Source organism: Oryctolagus cuniculus, chromosome 8 (assembly GCF_051225735.1).
Source record: "Oryctolagus cuniculus isolate XC-2025 breed Fujian yellow rabbit chromosome 8, ASM5122573v1, whole genome shotgun sequence".
NCBI classification, from domain to species: domain Eukaryota; kingdom Metazoa; phylum Chordata; class Mammalia; order Lagomorpha; family Leporidae; genus Oryctolagus; species Oryctolagus cuniculus.
In genome coordinates this window covers 50,595,800-50,615,704 of record NC_142874.1, presented here as the reverse complement: position 1 = coordinate 50,615,704, position 19,905 = coordinate 50,595,800, and the positions used below count along the sequence as shown (strand labels likewise).

Sequence of the window (19,905 nt, the reverse complement as noted above, 5' to 3'; positions counted from 1 at the left end):
AGAAAATGATTGTTAAAGATTTTATTATTTATTTGAAAGGCAGAGTTACAGAGACAGAGGGGGACAGAGAGAGAGAGAGGTCTTCATCCACTGGATCACTACCCAAATGGCCGCAGCAGCCAGGGCTGTGCCAGGCCAAAATCAGGGGCTGCTGCTATGTCTCCCACATGGGTGCAGGGGCCCAAGCACTTGGGCCATTTTTTTTTTTTTTTTTTGACAGGTAGAGTGGATAGTGAGAGAGAGAGAGAGAGAGAGAGAAAGGTCTTCCTTTGCCGTTGGTTCACCCTCCAATGGCCGCCATGGCTGGCGCGCTGCGGCCGGCGCACCACGCTCATCCGATGGCAGGAGCCAGGTACTTATCCTGGTCTCCCATGTGGTGCAGGGCCCAAGTACTTGGGCCATCCTCCACTGCACTCCCAGGCCACAGCAGAGAGCTGTTGGGCCATCTTCTGATGCTTTCCCAGGCTCATGAGAAGAAACTGGATTGGAAATGGAGCAACCAGGATTTGAACTGGTGCCCAAATGGGATGCCTGCATTTCAGGCAGCAGTTTAACCCACTACGCCACATCATTGGACCTGAAAATTACATTCGCAAGATGTGTCTTTGTGCTACACTAGGTAGAATTTTATTATTATGACTCACTGTTGATGATTAACTCTTGGCTCAATGTTTCTCCTCTGATCTTGTGATGTACATGGTAACTTTAGCCAGTCAGTTGAAGGCCTTAGGAGAAAAATCTGGGGTTTTCCAAAGAAGGGTTTCTGCCCAACACTATAATACATTAATTCTGTTTGAGTTTCTAGCTTGCTGGCCTATGCCACAGACTTTGAACTCATCTCCTACCTATATTTCCAACCTACTGGCCAGCTTTACAAATTTCAGGCTTGCCAGTCTTCACAAGCCTGGAGCCTTCCTTAAAATAAAATTGAGCTAGATAGATGAGATAGTTTGTCTTGCCTGGGCAGCTCTGGCCCAGAGTCTAATAAAATTATGAGCACATCAGCTGAGACAGCAGTCATCTATAAGGCTGGAAGATCAGCCCCAAGGTGGTTCGTTCACAAAACTGGCAAGTTGGCACTTCATGTTGATGGGAGCCTCTGTCTTCTTAGTGACATCGTCACAGAACTGCTTGAGTTCCTCGTGGCGTGTAGGCTGGTTTCCCCAAAAGCTAATGGTGCAGGAAACCAAGCAGAGATACACAGTCTTCTCCGTGGTACTCCAATTGAGCTGTGCAGTCCATTGCTTTGATTCATTGTGGGAGGAGACTTGAAAACAGAGGTCATCCACACAAAGGCAGGGTTAAGAGTCAAAGGATGAGGGGGCTGTCATTGTGGCACAGCAGGTTAAGCCACCACCTGAGACGCCAGCATCCCAGATGGGTGCAGGTTCAAGTCCTGGCTGCTCCACTTCTAATCCAGGTCCCTGTTAATAGGTTTGGGAAACCAAAGGGTGATGGACCAAAGTACTTGGGCACCTTCCACTCACGTGGGAGATGCTAACAAAGTTCCTGGATCCTGGCTTCAGCCCAGCCTAGACCCAACTGTTGTGGCAATTTGGGAAATAAACCAGCAGATATAGTATCAATCTCTTTCTCTTTCTCCCTCACCACCCCAAGTTTGCCTTTCAAAGAAATAAAATCTTTAAATAATAATAATAAAAAAAGACTCAAAGAATAAGGCCAAGGGCCAGCGCTGCAGCTCAATAGGCTAATCCTCCACCTAGCGGTGCCGGCACACCAGGTTCTAGTCCCAGTCGGGGTGCCGGATTCTTTCCCGGTTGCCCCTCTTTCCAGGCCAGCTCTCTGCTGTGGCCCGGGAAGGCAGTGGAGGATGGCCCAAGTGCTTGGGCCCTGCACCCCATGGGAGACCAGGAGAAGCACCTGGCTCCTGCCTTCGGATCAGCGCGGTGCGCTGGCCGCAGTGCGCCAGCCGTGGCGTCCATTGGAGGGTGAACCAATGGCAAAGGAAGACCTTTCTCTCTGTCTCTCTCTCCCACTGTCCACTCTGCCTGTCAAAAAAAAAAAAAAAAAAAGGCCAAGGATGAAGGGCCTTGAAAACCAAGTAGAACTCAGATGCACTGAGAACTGTGTGCAGTGTGTGGTGTGCAGTGCATGCAGTGTTGTGCAGTCTCTGCAGTGTTGCCATGGGTGCAGTGCCTGCAGTGTGCAGCGTGTGCAGTGCACACACTGTGTGTAGTGTGTGCAGAGTAGCAGTATGTGGTGCTTGCAGTGTGCAGTGCATGCAGTGTAGTGTGCAGTGTGCAATGCATGCAGTGTAGTGTGCAGTGTTTCCAATGGGGCACTGTTGCCATGGATGCAGTGGGTGCACTGCACAGACCACACACACCACACACTGCACACACTGCACGATGCACACTGCATGCAGCACACACTACACATTACACACTGCACACTACACACTGCACTGCACACTGTATGGACTGCACACTTCAACACTGCTCACACTACATGCACTGTGCACACTGCACACATTACACACTGCAACACTGCACACATGGCACAATGCACATTGTACACACTGCACACGCTGCTCCTTCCTCTGAAAGTCAGAAAATTGGTAACTTTTCCCATATTTTTTGTGTTGGTTTCTGAAGTGGTATTCAGTCTTCTAGGGCTGCCAACACAAAATAACACAGACTAGATTGCTTCAACAGCAGAAATTTACTTGTCACTGTGTCAGGAGCTAGCAGTCCAAGATGAAGGTGTCAGAAGAGTTTACTTCTTCTGAGGCCTCTTTTCTGGACTTGGAGATGGCTCTGTTCTCACATCTGACATCCTTTTTCTGTGTATTCTGCACCTCTGTTTCTTCTTGTAAAGAAAGCAATCAGATTAATTACCCTCCCACCATACAAGTTCCTGAACCTTAATTATATCTTTAAAGGCCCTATTTTAGGACAGCGCCGCAGCTCACTAGACTAATCCTCCACCTTGCGGCACCGGCACACCGGGTTCTAGTCCCGGTCGGGGCGCCGGATTCTGTCCCAGTTGCCCCTCTTCCAGGCCAGCTCTCTGCTGTGGCCAGGGAGTGCAGTGGAGGATGGCCCAAGTGCTTGGGCCCTGCACCCCATGGGAGACCAGGATAGTACCTGTTCCTGCCATCAGATCAGTGCAGTGCGCCGGCCACAGCGGCCATTGGAGGGTGAACCAACGGCAAAGGAAGACCTTTCTCTCTCTCTTTCTCTCTCTCTCTCTCTCTCACTGCCCACTCTGCCTATCAAAAAAAATAAAATAAAATAAAGGCCCTATCTCTAAAAGGCCACATTCTGAGGTACCATTTTTTTTGACAGGCAGAGTTAGACAGTGAGAGAGAGACAGAAAGAAAGGTCTTCCTTCCGTTGGTTCACCCCTCAAATGGCCGCTACGGTGCTTCCTCCTGGTCTCCCATGGGGTGCAGGGCCCAAGAACTCAGGCCATCCTCCACTGCCTTCCTGGGCCACAGCAGAGAGCTGGACTGGAAGAGAAGCAACCAGGACAGAATCCGGCACCCCAACCAGGACTAGAACCCGGGGTGCCGGTGCCGCAGACAGAGGATTAGCCAAGTGAGCCGCAGCACCAGCCGGTACTAATCTTTATATTTTTCTAATGTTTACTTTTATCACTTGAAAGGCAAAGTGACAGAGAGAAAGATTTTCCATCCGTTGGTACACTCCTTAAATACCCAAAACAGCCAGGGCTGGGCCAGGCCGAAGCCAGGGGGCTTTAACGCCATCCTGGTCTCCCACATGAGTGACACAGCCCAAGTACTTGGGCTATCTGCTGCCACCCAGGATGCATTAGCAGGAAGCTGGATTGAAAGCAGAGGAGCTGGAACTGAAACCAGTGTTCTGACATGTGATGTGGTCATTCCAAGCAGCAGACAACTTGATCCGCTGCACCACAGTGCCCACTTGTGGAGTTTAGAAATCAAAAATGTATTTGTGGGATGCAATTCAGTCCATAACAGATGGACTGTCTGCAACACAGAATTAAAACCTTGTCTTGTCTTCTCAGTATAACAGTCTCAATTGTAGCAAGAAAAGATAGCACACTCAAAAGGAAGCAATAGAATAGAGTTGAATAAAGGGACTATTAAATAAATGGGGTTAAGCAAACCAACGAAGGGTAATTAAAAACCCTGAGCAACAGCAAGGAGCAATGATAAACCATTACTAATTCCAGAACTAAGGGTGGAAGTGGGGGGACTGTTGTTGACACCTGGCAATAGCAGTTAATGGTGGAAAAGGTACACCAACATGCACTGGTCTTAGGGAGGAGGACACAACTCGAGAGCAGGGAGGAAGCCAGGTGCTTTCCCTGGGACTTGCCGCTGATAAAATCAGCCAGCAGCCAGGGCACATAACAAGGCAGAGAAGAGTAGAAGGCAGATCAGGTAGGGCAGTCCTTTACCATCTTCATAGTTATCACTCTGTCAATGCAAACTTCAGGAAAGAGAGGGTCTGGGTAAGACTGACTCACTTAACTGCGGATCCCACCTCTTACAGAAAGGCAGCCAGTAGTTACAAGTTGTAGGGATGAAAACCATATCTCCTAGACAGCCTTGGGGCAAGTGTTCTGCATATCATTGGGTTCACAACAATCAAATTCATCTAAACTCAGAAATTGAATTTAGTGGAGAGAGATAGAAGTCTATGAGGCATTAATATTGTTAAACCTCGTAGTTTGCATTTAGCTGATGAAGCAATAAATTTCCTCTCCCTGGTCCATAGATAAGCTGGTATTTTCTTGTAGCCAACAGCATTGTACTAACTTCCAGTACCCTTAAGGTTCTATGGGCCACTGAACTTGGATTCCTGATTGTTCCCACGTCTGGCAGTTTTGTAGCATCATTCTGAGAATCAATCTTAAACACGTTTTACACCTGCCAGTGAATATAAACTGAATTTTTTGTATTAAATTCCTTTACATTTACCGTTACTTGTATGGCTTAAGTTGGTTGAAAACTGACACAGGGACCAAGCCTCTTGTACTCTAGAATATTTATTGTCTATATTCATACATTCATATTGTGAACTTAGTATAATTAAGGAAAATTTGGGAGAAGAGGAAAGAAAAATGTCTTCAAACTGTGTTATCCCATTTTTGCTTAAATATGCAGTTGCAGTCTGCCTTTTGCATTAATTATAATCATAAATATTTTTCTAGGGGTTAAGCTTATGACTTCCACCTTTCAAGACTATGGGAGGAGGCTTTTACAGTTTTTGTGAACGGACTGGCCCTGTGGCATAGTGGGCTAAGCCTCCACCTTCAGTGCTGGCATCCCATATGTGCACTAGTTCAAGTACTGGCTGCTCCAGTTCCCATCCAGCTCCCTGCTAATGGCCTGGGAAAGCAGTGGAAGATGGCCCAAGTGCTTGGGTCCCTGCACCCGTGTGAGAGACCTGTAAGACGCTTCTGGATCCTGGCTTCAGATCCACCCAGGTCTGGCTTTTGCAGCCATTTGGGGAATAAACCAGTGGATGGAAGAACTCTGTCTGCAACTCTGTCTCTCAAATATTTTTTAAAAGGGAAAAAATATGGAAAAATAGAATTAAAAGACAAAAAGAGTTGGGCATTTGGGGGTGTGGACCAGCAGGTGGGAGAGGTAGTGGTGGTGTGTCTCTGCATTTCTCAAATAAATTTTAAATTAAAAAAAAAAAAGACAATAAGAGGGGCGGCACTGTGGCACAGAGAGTAAAACTACTGCCTGCAGTACTGGAATCCCATATGGGCACTGGTTTAAGTCCCAGTTGCTCCACTTCCAGTCCAGCTCTCTGCTATGGCCTGGGAAAGCAGTGGAATATGGCGCAAGTCCCTGGGCCAATGCACCAACATGGGAGACCCAGAGAATGTTCCTGCCCCTGGCTTTGGATCAGCCCAGCTACTTTCCTAAGCCATTGTGGCCATCTGGGGAGTGAACCAGCAGACAGAAGACCTCTCTCTCTGTGTCTCTGTCTCTGTCTCTGTCTCTCTCTCTCTCTGCTTCTGCTTCTAACTCTTTCAAATAAATAAATAAAATATTTTTAAAAAAGACAGAATTTTCTGTGAGCTTTTTGAAGCCCCCTTGTATTCCTTTGTGGGAATATAATATCCAATGTTGATATAGATGTGGGTAGTAGGACACTAATATATGACACTATGAATTGGCACACAACTTTCCTAAAGAGCACTTAACTTCAAAAATTACATTTCCACTTTTAACAGGAACCAGCATTGTGCCACAACAACTTCAGCTGCCATCTGCAATGCCCCATAGGAGCATTGGCTCAAGTCCCAACTGCTCCAGTTTTTTAAAGATATATTTATTTACTTGAAAGAGTTACAAGGAGAGAGGCAGAGGCAGATACAGAGAGAGAGATTTTCATATATTTGTTTTATTTCATTTTATTTTATTTATCCATCCACTGATTCACTCTGCAAATGGCCACAACTGCTAGAGATGGGCTGATCCAAAGCCAGGAGCTTCTTCTAGGTACCCATAGGGCCATATGAGATGCCAGCACCACAGGTGGAGGCTTAACTTATTATGCCACAGCAGAGAGAGAGAGAGGGAGGGAGGGAGGGAGAAGGAGGGGAAATCTTCCACCTGCTATTTCACTCCCCAGATGTCTGCAACAGTGAGGGCCAGGTCAAACCCAAGCCAGTAGCCTTATCCAGGTCTCCCACATGGGTGGCAGGGGCCCAAGCACTTGGGCCATGCCCCACTGCCCCTCCCAGGCCATTGGCATAGAGCTGGATCTGAAGCATGCGGTTTCACTTCTGATTCAGCTCCCTACTAATTCTCCCAGGAAGACAGTGGAAGATGGCCCAAGTGCTTGGGCCCCTGCCACAAGCATGGGAGAGCTAGAGGGAGTTCCAGGTGCTTGTCTTAAGCCTGATCCAGCCCTGGCTGTTGTAACCATTTGAGTGAACCAGTGCATGGGAAGATTCTCTCCTCTCTCCATCTAACTACCTATCAAGTAAATAAATTGAAGGAAGGAAAGGAGGGAGGGAAGGAAGGAGGGGAAGAAGGAATGAGGGAATTCTTACAAAAAAAGAAATAGTTAAGAGTGTGCATGGCCCAAAGTTGTGGGAAAGCAGGTTAAGCCCCCACCTGCAATGCTTGCATCCCATGTGGGCCTGGTTCAAGGGCAAGCTGCTCCACTTCTGATCCAGTTTCCTGCTAATGTGGCTGGGAAAGCAGTGGAAGATGCCTCCGGTCCTTTAGTCCTGCTAATGCAGATCATGGGAGACAGCAGTTGAGACTCAAGTAATTGGGTCTCGGCCACCCACACAGGACACCTGTATTTAGTTTCCAGCTCCTAGCTTTGGACCTGGCCCAGGGCCAGCCATGGCAAATATCTGGGGTGTGAATCAGCACATAGGATTTAGCTCTACTTCTCAAAATAAAAAAATAAAAATAAAAAATACACTACAGGTATAAAATTAGTACTGTATAACTAAAAGTGTTTGGGTTCCTGCCACATATGTGGGAGACCTGGAAGAAGCTCCTGGCTTCAGCCTGGCCCAGCCATGGCCATTGTGGATATCTGGGGAGTAAGCCAGTAGATGGAAAATTTCTCTCTCTCCCCCTCAATATCTCTTTCAAATAAAATAAATTTTTAAAAATTAAATCAATATAGTGGAATATGGTTGCAAGGAAAGGAAAACTCTCCAATGGCTGGAACTTAAGATCATAGAAACAGAATCCTAGAGATTCTTGATTTATCACAAGGTGGCTCTGCAGAGCAGTGGAAAATCGGGCCCTTTTCAATGAATGGTGGACCAAATTGCCAGACATAAAATGAAAAAAGAGGGGGGCTCCAAGATGGCGGAATAGGGAGGGAGTGCACTGATGGTTCAGGAAAAGATAGTTTAATAAAAGTGGAGATACTGTAGTTTCAGAGAAGAGTCAGGGGGAAAACTGCAGAGGAAACTCTTCCAGAACTAGTGAGACAAGGTGGACCTACATGGAAGGCACAGGCGCCCACGGCTCGGGACCCCAGGGACCAAGTCTACACACCAGCACTAGAAAGGTAGGTGAGGCAAAACCTTGGTATCCCAAGACACTGGCAAGAAAGTGGCAGGAAGAGCCTAGTGGGAACGAGGCTTGAAGCCGTGGGGGAAAGTTCACCAGGCTAACTAGAGGAGAGAAAAAAGGGACCAGTACGGACATAATTCTCTCTTTCCACTCACCTCACAAAGGCAAGCAAGACAAAGAGCAGGTGCCATTTTGGACATACATAACAGCTGCACCACCTCAGGGCTGCGCCTGCCCTCAGCCAAGCAGGAAAACATTACTCGGGTGAGGAGAAATAACAGGAGGTTAAGACCTAGTGAATGTGTGGAGCTTATGAACTGGGACTGTGAAAAACATGAGGGTGTGTGGGAGAACTCATGGAGTGCCTGAGACATGAGTATTCATGTGGGAGACGCCACAAACTCAGTATCCTTGGCAACCTGGTGGGAGACAGCAGGGAAATCTGAGCTTACACAGATACTTTGCACAGATACTTTGTGTGGTCCTTGGGACAGAGCAGACAAATATTATACCCACATAAGCCAGAGATCAGAAACTGATTGCCTTCAATTCCGCTCAGCTGTGTGGAATTACTTCCCTTCTGAATTAAAAGAAAAAAGAGAAACAGAAAGAGATCTACCACACCAAACCTTGGCACACCCTTAACCCTGAAGAACTGAACAGAGCTCTCTGGCCACACCCACCACAAGCCTCTAAAGATTCACGAAAAGCAGACAGTCCACTTAATCTAGAGTCATAGTATAATGAGAAAAGCCACCACAACGAGGAAAAAAAAAAAAAAGAAGAAGAAACCAAAGAATATCTCCACAATGCCAAGAAACAAACACAGAAACTGAGGAAACAAGAGCAAGGAAGACATTATGACGCCCCCAAATGAACACAGCACTCCAATTCAAGATTATAAAGATGATGATAGAAGAAATGCAAGATACGGATTTCAAAAAATTTATGATAAAAACATTTAGAAGTTCTGAAAAACAAATTAATGAACTACAGAAACCCTTACTGGACAAGATAGAAAATCTCTCTCGTGAAAATGAAATCTCAAGGAGGAATCAAAATGAAATGAGGAATCTAGTAGTACATGAAACGGTGATACTGAAGAGAAATCAAAATGAAATGAAGAATTCAATAGATCAAATGACAAACACATCTGAGAGTCTTAACAGAATCAGTGAGATACAAGAGAGAATATCGGACTTAGAAGACAGAGAACAGGAAAGTATACAGTCAAACCAAAGAAGAGAAGAAGAAATTAGAAATCTAAAAAATATTGTTGGGAATCTACAGGATACTATTTAAAAAAGCCAACATTCGGGTTCTAGGAGTTCCTGAAGGCATGGAGAAAGAGAAAGGATTAGAAGGCCTTTTTAGTGAGATACTAGCAGAAAACTTCCCAGGTTTGGAGAAGCACAAAGACATCCAAGTACAGGAAGCTCATAGAACCCCCAATAAAAATGACAAAAAGAGATCCTTACCACGACACATTGTAATCAACTCACCACAATGAAACAAAGAAAAGATTCTAAAATGTGTAAGAGAGAAACATCAGATTACTCTCAGAGGATCTCCAATTAGACTCACAGCAGACCTCTCTTCAGAAACCCTACAGGCATGGAGGGAATGGTGAGATATAGCCCAGGTACTAAGAGAAAAAAAAAAAAAACAGCCAGCCCAGAATATTATATCCTGCAAAGCTCTCATTTGTGAATGGAGGTGAAATAAAGACCTTTCATAGCAAACAGAAATTGAAAGACTTTGTGGCCACTCGTCCAGCCCTGCAAAAGATGCTTAAAGATGTGTTACACACAGAAACACGGCCATCAATATGAAAGAAAGTAAATGAAGAAAAGTCCCAGTAAAAGATCACAGGAAGCTCAAAGATATATTAGAAAATATCTTTGGGAAAATAGTAGGGCAAAGTTATTACTTATCAATAGTCACATTGAATGTTAATGGCCTCAACTCTCCAGTTAAAAGACACAGACTGGCTGAATGGATCAATGAACAAAACCCATCTATTTGCTGCTTACAAGAAACACATCTTTCCAACAAAGAATCATGCAGACTTAAAGTGAAAGTTTGGAAAAAGATATTCCATGCCAACAGAAATGAAAAAAGAGCTGGCATAGCCATATTAATATCAGACAAAATAAACTTTAACACAAAAACTGTTAAGAGAGATAAAGAGGGGCACTATATAATGATTAAGGGATCAAATCAACAGGAAGATGTAACTATTATAAATGTATATGCACCTAATTACAGGGCACCGGTTTATTTAAAAGATATGTTAAGGGACTTAAAGGGAGACTTAGACTCCAATACAATAGTACTGGGGGACTTCAATACTCCATTTTCAGAAATAGACAGATCAACCAGACAGAAGATCAACAAGGAAACAGCAGATTTAATCGACATTATTGCCCAAATGAATCTAACAGATATCTACAGAACTTTCAATCCTACACTTAAATAATTTACATTCTTCTCAGCAATACATGGAATCTACTCTAGGACTAACCACATACTGGGCTATAAAGCAAGCTTCAACAAATTCAAAAGAATTAGAATAATATCATGCAGCTTCTCAGACCACAGTGGAATGAAGCTGGAAATTAGCAACTCAGAAATCCCTAGAGCATATGCAAACACATGGAGACTGAAAAACATGCTACTGAATGAACAATGGGTCACAGAAGAAATCAAAAGAGAAATCAAAAACTTTCTGGAAGTAAATGAGGATAACAACACAACATATCAAAACTTATGGGATACAGCAAAAGCAGTGTTGAGAGGAAAGTTTATAGCAATAGGTACCTACATCAAGAAATTGGAAAGGCACCAAATGAGCTTTCAATGCATCTCAAGGATCTAGAAAAACCTCATCAAACCAAACCCAAATCTAGTAGGAGAAGAGAAATAATTAAAATCAGAGAAGAAATTAACAGGATTGAATCAAAAAAAAAAACATTACAAAAAATCAGCCAAGCGAAGAGCTGTTTTTTTGAAAAAATAAACAAAATTGACACACCACTGACCCAACTAACTAAAAAAAGACCCAAATCAATAAAATCAGAGATGAAAAACAAAACATAACAACAGACACCACAGAAATAAAAAGAATCATCAGAAATTACTACAAAGAGTTGTATGCCAGCAAACAGGGAAATCTATCAGAAATGGATAGATTCTGGTCACATGCAACATACTTAAATTGAACCAGGAAGACACAGAAAATGTAACAGACACATAACTTAGACAGAAATTGAGTCAGTAAGAAAGTCCCTTCCAACAAAGAAAAGCCCAGGACCAGATGGATTCACTGCTGAATTCTACCAGACATTTAAAGAAGAACTAACTCCAATTCTTCTCAAACTATTCAGAACAATCGAAGAAGAGGGAATCCTCCCAAATTCTTTCTATGAAGCCAGCATCACCTTAATTCCTAAGCCGGAAAAAGATGCAGCACTGAAAGAGAATTACAGACCAATATCCCTGATGAACATAGAAGCAAAAATCCTCAATAAATTTCTGGCTAACAGAATGCAACAACACATCAGAAAGATCATCCACCCAGACCAAGAGAGATATATCCCTGGTATGCAGGGATGTTCAATGTGCGCAAATCAATGTGATTACACCACATTAACAGACTGCAGAAGAAAAACCATGATTATCTCAATAGATACAGAGAAAGCATTCAATAAAATACAACACCCTTTCATGATAAAAACTAAGCAAATTGGGTATAGAAGGAACATTCCTCAATACAATCAAAGCAATTTATGAAAAACCCACGGCCAACATCCTATTGAATGGGGAAAAGTTGGAAGCATTCTCACTGAGATCTGGTACCAGACAGGGATGCCCACTTTCACCACTGCTATTCAATATAGTTCTGGAAGTTTTAGCCAGAGCCATTAGGCAAGAAAAAGAAATCAAAGGCATACAAATTGGGAAAGGAGAAGTCAAACTATCCCTCTTTGCAGACGATATGATTCTTTAGGGAATCCAAAGAATTCCACTAAGAAACTATTGGAACTCATAGAAGAGTTTGGCAAAGCAGCAGGATATAAATCAATGCACAAAAATCAATAGCCTTTGTATACACAGGCAATGCCACTGCTGTGGAAGAACTGCTAAGATCAATCCCATTCACAATGGCTACAAAAACAATCAAATACCTTGGAATAAACTTAACCAAGGATATCAAAGATCTCTACAGTGAGAATTACAAAATCTTAGAGAAATAGAAGAGGATACCAAAAAATGGAAAAATCTTCCATGTTCATGGATTGGAACAATCAATATCATCAAAATGTCCATTCTCCCAAAAGCAATTTATAGATTCAATGTGATTACAGTCAAAATAGCAAAGACATTCTTCTCAGATCTAGAAAAAATGATGCTGAAATTCATATGCAGACACAGGAGACCTCGAATAGCTAAAGCAATCTTGTACAACAAAAACAAAGCTGGAGGCATCACAATACCAGATTTCAGGACATACTGCAGGGCAGTTGTAATCAAAACAGCATGGTACTGGTACAGAAACAGATGGATAGACCAGTAGGGACTGGCTTATTTCACTCAGCATGATCTGTTCCAGATTCCTCCATTTTGTTGCAAATGACCAGATTTCATTTTTTTGTATTTTGAAGGAGGAAAGAGAACTGGTTAGTTTTATTCCAGGTAGCCATCAGCTTTAGGATGAACCACAAACAACCCTTTGCTATTACAAAGGCTCTTTATGGATGCCTTTATATGCCAAGCTTAGCACTTGTACCACCATTTCTAGCTTAAGTGACACCAACAAATGTCCTCTTTTATCCTCACGTATAATGAAATTCAAAAAGACTAAAAACATATATTTTCTTTCACTCAGTCCCTGAATATGAATTTATTTACAAAGATTTCATTGTTTTTTACTGCTGTATAGTATTCTATAGAGTACATATCCCATAATTTCTTTATCCAATCTACTGTTGATGGGCATTTAGTCTTAGCCACTGTGAATTGAGCTGCAATAAACATTAAGGTGCAGACCGCTTTTTTGTTTGCCAATTTAATTTCCAATTTAATTTAATTGGGTAAATTCCAAGGAGTGGGATGACTGGGTTGTATGGTAGGGTTATATTCAGGTTTCTGAGGAATCTCCAAACTGACTTCCATAGTGGCTTTACCAGTTTGCATTCCCACCAACAGTGGGTTAGTGTCCCTTTTTCCCCACATCCTCGCCAGCATCTGCTGTTGGTAAATTTCTGTATGTGAGCCATACAGAAATGTACTCTATAGAATACTATACAGCAGTCAAAAACAATGAAATCTGGTCATTTACAACAAAATGGAGGAATCCAGAAAACATGCTGAGTGAAATAAGCCAGTCCCAAAGGGACAAATATATGTTCTCCCTGATCAGTGACAACTAACTGAGCCCCCAAAAGGAAACCTGTTGAAGTGAAATGGACACTATGAGAAACAGTGACTTGATCAGCCCTTGTCCTGACTGTTGATGAACAACTTAATACTTTATCCCTTTTATATTTTTTTGGTTCTACTTAATACTATTGGTTGAATTCTGTAATTAATATACAGTTATTCTTAAGTGTTGAAACTTAACTGAAACATGATCCCTGTTAAATATAAGAATGGGAATAAGAGAGGGAAGAGATGTACAATTTGGGACATACTCAATTGGACTTGCCCCAAATGGTAGAGTTAGAAACGTGCCAGGGGGTTCCAATTCAATCCCATCAAGGTGGCATGTACCAATGCCATCTCATTAGTCAAAGTGATCGATTTCTGTTCACAATTGATCATAATGATAGAACTAAGAGTCAAAGGGATCACATAAACAAGACTAGTGTCTGCTAATACTAATAGAATTAAAAAGGAGAGAATGATCCAACATGGGAAGCAGGCCACACAGCAGACTCATAGAATGGCAGATGTCCTAAACAGCACTCTGACCTCAGAATCAGCCCTTAAGGCATGTGGATCTGGCTGAAAAGCCCATGAGAGTATTTCAGGCATGGAAAGCCAAGACACTCCGGCAAAAAAAAAAAAAAATGACCTAAATGAAAGATCTCTGCGAGTGAGATCCTGGTGGAAAGAACAGGTCTTCAAAGAAGGAGGTACCTTTCTCTGAAGGAAGGCGAGAACTTCCACTTTGACTATGACCTTGTCTAAATAAGAGCGGAGTTGGCGAACTCAAAAGGCTTCCATAGCCTTGGCAACTCATGACAAGAGCCTAGGGTGATTACTGATGCCATAAACAGGAGTGTCAATTTGTTAAGTCAACAACAGGAGTCACTGTGCATTTGCTCCCCACGTATGACCCTGTCCTTAATGAGTTGTACTATGAGAATTAACAGTAAAACTTGTCTTCAAACACTACTTTATACTTTGTGTGTCTGTGTCCGTGCAAACTTAAAATTTTTACTTAGTATAGGGTTGATCTTCTGCATATAAAGAGAATTAAAAGTTAATCTTAATGAAGAATGGGATGGAAGAGGGAGTAGGAGTGGGGCAGTTTAGGGGTGCGAGGGCAAGTATAGGGGGAAGAACCACTAAAATCCAAAAGCTATACCTATGAAATTTGTATTTATTAAAAAAGGCTTTCTAAAAAAATTCTCAGTGAACTGACAATACAATTGTGAAAGTGAAACAATAAAGTTTAGACATAATTTTACTATGATTTGGAATAAAAGAATACTCCTAAAAAAGAACAAATAACAAAAATATATAAAGATTGATAAATTGGATTGTATCAAATTTAAGAACATGTGTTTGGGGGCAAAAGCAATATTAAAAGGAAAGTTTATAGCAATAAGTATATACATTAAAGTGAAAATATAAAGATCTCAAGCAATCTATGATGCATTTCAAGTACTTAAAATGTAAGAAAAAGCCAAACCCAAAATTAGCAAGAGGCAATAAATAAAGAGGATCAGAACAGAAACACATGAAATTGAAACTGAAAATAGAAAAAAAATTACAAAGATCAACAAAATGGAAAGCTGGGTGAAGATACTGTGTCACGGTGGGTTAACCCACCTGCTGGGGATACCCACATCTCATAAGGGAATACCTGATTTGAGTCCTGTGTACTTCATGCTTTCTGATCCGGCTTCACGCTAATGCATCCAGGAGTCAACAGATGATATCTCAACTATTTGGGTTCCTGATACCCATGTGAGAGAATGGGATAGAGTTTCTGGCTCCTGGCTTTGGCTTGGCCTAACCTAGGCTATTGCAAGCATTGGGGAGTGGACCAAAGGATAGATGAAGTGCATGCATGAGCTCACATTTCTCTTCCTCTCTCTCCTTCCCTCTCCCTCTCTCTCTCTCCCTCTCTCCCCCTCCCCCCCTCTCTTGTGTGTGTGTGTGTGTGTGTGTGTGTGTGTCTGTCTGTCTGTCTGTCCTTCTCTGGCACTCTGCCTTTCAAGCAAATACATCTGTTTTAAAAATCTGATTTTAGGGGCCAGCACTGTTGTGCAGCAGGTTTAAGCCCTGGCCTGCAGTGCCGGCATCCCATATGGGTGCTGGTTTGAGTCCCGGCTGCTCCTCTTCCAATCCAACTCTCTGCTATGCACTGGAAAAGCAGAAGATGTCCCAAGTCCTTGGGCCCCTGCACCAGTGTGGGTGACAGGGAAGAAGCTCCTGACTTCTGGCTTCAGAACGGCGCAGCTCTGGCCGTTGCAGTCATCTGGGGAGTGAACCAGCAGATGGAAGACCCCTCTCTCTGTCTCTACCTCTCTCTGTAACTCTTTCAAATAAATAAATCTTTAAAAAAATCTGATTTTATGAAAACATAAGCAAAATAGAAAAAAATTTTAGCTGGACCAACACAGGAAAAGAAAACAATCAATATTAGAGATGAAAAAGTATACAATGGTCACCACAGAAATATTACAAAAAAAAAAGAAACTACTATATGCTAATAAGAAACTACTATATGTTAACAAATCTGAAAACTTTGAAGAAATTGATACATTTCTAGATACATACAAGCTATCAAGATTACACCAAGAAGATACAGAAAATCTAAACAGAACAATCACAAGCAATGAGATTTACGCAGTAATTAAAAGTCTCCCAAAGAAAAAGTCCAGGTACTTTACAACTGAATTCTAGAAAACATTTAAAGAGGAAATAACTTTAATACTTCTCAGACTATTCCAAAATATTGAAAAGGCTGGAACTCTACCAAGCTCTTTTTATGAGGCCAGTATTCTCCTGATACAAAACACATACACACACACACACAGCCACTACAGACCAGTATCCTTAATGAACACAGTTACAAAAATTCTCAATAACATATTAGCAAACTGAATCCAACACTACATCAAAAAGATCAGACATCATGGTGAAGTGAGATTTATCTGAGGGATTCAAGCATAATTCAACATTTGAAAATCAACAAACATGATCAATCATATAAACATGTGATCATCTCAATACATACAAGAAAAGCATTTAATAAGTTTCAAAATATCTTCATGATTAAAACCTCTCAAAAGGGGATGGCGCTGTGGCTTAGTAGGTTAAGCCTCTGTCTGTGGTGCTAGCATCCCATATGGGCACCAGTTTGAGTCCCGGCCTCTCCACTTCTGATCTAGTTCCCTGCTCATGGCCTGGGAAACAGTAGAGTATGGCCCAAGTGCTTGGGTCCCCACAACAACATGGGACACCTGGAAGAAGCTTGTGGCTCCTGGCTTTTGGCTCAGCCCAGCTACAGCCACTGTGGCAATTTGTGGAGTAAACCAGCAGATGGAACATCTTTGTCTCTTCCTCCATCTATAACTCTGTCTCTTAAATCAATCAATCAATCTTAAAAATGCTTAAGAGGTACATCTCTCAGTTGGGGATTACAATGGTAGAGTAGCGACGGAGTTTTCTGCTCTAGTCTAGGAGAAGATAGTTTTTTTAAAAAAAGTGGAAAGCTTGGCTGGCGCCTCGGCTCACTAGGCTAATCTTCTGCCTGTGGCACCAGTACCCCGGGTTCTAGTCCCGGTTGGGGCACTGGTTCTGTCCCAGTTGCTCCTCTTCCAGTCCAGTTCTCTGCTGTGGCCCGGGAAGGCAGTGGAGGATGGCCCAACTGGTCCCTGCACCTGCATGGGAGACCAGGAGGAAGCTCCTGGCTCCTGGCTTCAGATTGGCGCAGGACTCCGGCCGTAGCGGCCATTTTGGGGGTGAACCAATGGAAAAGGAAGACCTTTTTCTCTGTCTCTAACTCTGCCTGCCAAAAAAAAAAAAAAAAGTGGAAAGAATGCAGTCTCAGAGAAGAGGTAGGGAGAAATCAGCAGAGGAAACTCCACGCAAACTGGAGGGACACTGTGGCCCTACATGAAGTGTGAGGACATGTACTACTCAGAACCCCCTCAGCTGAGAGCCTCTGCACCAGCATTGGAGAGTGAGGTGAGACCAGACTGCAGCAGCCCCACCCACTGATGATAAAGCTGTGGGAAGAACCTGGTGTGGGCCTGGCTCGGAGGCCTAAGGGGGATAGTGTACTTGCCAAACTAGAGAAGAAAAAACAAAGTGGGGGGCACGCTCCTCTCTCCCTGATCACCCTGCAACTGCATCCTATAACAAGCTGATAGAGAGCAGGCACCATTTTGGACATACATAACAGCTGCACCAGATCATGTCTGTGTCCAGCAACCAGCCAAATGGAGACTCCTGAGGCTGGTGGGGAGAACAGGCAGGGGGCTGGGTGCTTGTGACTGGGAGGCTTGTGTGCCGGGACTGTGAAAACACTGAGGCTGCATGGGAGGATTTCAGGGTGTGGCTGGGACTTTGGGCACTCACTATGGGAGGCTCCACACAATCAGGGACATTGCTGGAGAATCTGAGTGCACACTGAGGACTGCACAGATCCTTTGTGTGGTCCTTGGGGCAGAGCAGATGAATAACATACCCACTGGGGCTAGCGCCCAGGCAGTAGTCAGCTTTAAGAAGAGCTCAGCTGAGTCTTCACCAACAGACAAGAACAACCCTCCTCTCTGATTGAAAAAAAAAAAAAGAGAGAGATTTGCCACACCAAACCTGGGTGTGTCACCTCAGACATGCTCTTCACCCTGGAGCACTGAACAGAGCTTGGCCACGCCTACCACATGCCTCTAGGTATTCCCTGAAAGCAGACACTCCACTAATCCACACATAGTCCGAAGATAAAAGCCATAACAGCAAAAAAAAAAAAAAAAAAAAAAAAAAAAAGGAGAAACCAACAAGTATCTCTACAAGTGCTGAATAACAAATGGACCAATTCAAGAAACAAGAATGAGGAAGACAGCATAATGGCCTCCCCAAAAACAAAACACTTCAATACCAGATTGTGAAGATGATGAGATGGAACAAATGCCAGAAATGGAATTCAAAAAACTGATCACAGGATTACTCAGACGTAATCAGGGGGCCAGCACTGTAGCTCAGTGGGTTAACATCCTGGCCTGAAGTGCCGGCATTCCATATGGGCACCGGTTTGAGACCTGGCTGCTCCACTTCCAATCCAGCTCTCTGCTATGGCCTGGGAAAGCAGTCGAAGATGGCTCAAGTCCTTGGGCCTCTGCACCCATGTGGGAGACCCAGAAGAAGCTCCTGGCTCCTGGCTTCGGATCGGTGCAGCTCCGGCCGTTGCGGCCATCTAGGGAGTAAACCATCGGATGGAAGATACCCCCCAACCCCGCTGCCGCCTCTCCTCTCTGTGTAACTCTCACTTTCAAATAAATCTTAAAAAAAAAAAAAAGAAGAAGAAGTAATCAGAAACAAATGTACAAAATAATGAAATCCATACATGGCATGAAAGAAAATTTCTCCTAAGAAATTCAGATCCTAAAGAGAAATAAAAATGAAATCTTAGAAATGAAGAAATCAATAGAACAAAGAAAAAATGCAGTGGAGATCCTTAACAACTGAATCAGTGAAGCAGAAGAAAGAATATCCACCTGAGAAAACAAAGGACAGGAAATTATACAGTCAGACCAAACATAAGAAGAAGAAATTAGAAAACTAAAGAACACTGTTTGTAATCTAGAGGATGCTATCAAACGACCCAACATACAGTTTCTAGCCATGGAAAGATAGAAAGGATTAGAAGGCCTTTATAGTGAAATAATAACAGTGAACTTCCCTAATTTGGAGAAAGAAAGGGAAATCCAAGTATGGGAAGCACATAGACATCGTATTAGACATGTAATCAAACTCTCCACAGGAAACCATAAAGAAGATTCTAAACTGTGCACAAGAGAAACGCCAGATTACTCTCAGAGGATCTCAAATTAAATTCGCAGCAGACTTATGAGAAACCCTACAGGCTAGGAGAGAATGGTGAGATAATATCCAAGTCTTAAGAGAAAAGAACTGTTAACCCAGAATACTATATCCTGCAAAGCTCTCATTTATGAACGAAGTTGAAATAAAGATCTTCCATAACAAACAGCAATTGAAAGAATTTGTCACTACCCATCCAACCCTACAAAAGATAGTTAAGACTTGCCCCAAATGGTAGAGTTAGAGACATACCAGGGGATTCCAATTCAATCCCATCAAGGTGGCATGTACCAATGCCATCTCACTAGTCCAAGTGATCAATTTCTGTTCACAATTGATCATAATGAAAGGACTAAGAGTCAAAGGGATCACATGAACAAGTCTAGTGCCTGCTAATACTAACCAATAGAATAAATAAAGGGGAGAGCAATCCAACATGGGAAGCGAGATACACAGCAGACTCATAGAATGGCAGATGTCCTAAACAGCACTCTGGCCTCAGAATCAGCCCTAAAGGCATGCAGATCTGGCTGAAAAGCCCATGAGAGTATTTCAGGCATGGAAAGCCAAGACACTCTGGCAAAAAAAAAAAAAACAAAAAAAAAACA

The 19,905-nt window shown here is 43.0% G+C and overlaps 1 long non-coding RNA gene across 1 annotated transcript in view; it reads right to left on the bottom strand.

Moving 5' to 3' along the window:
• Nucleotides 1-19,905, bottom strand: part of LOC149125009 (uncharacterized) — a 47,850-nt gene that overhangs the window by 5,055 nt on the left and 22,890 nt on the right. The window lies entirely within an intron of this gene.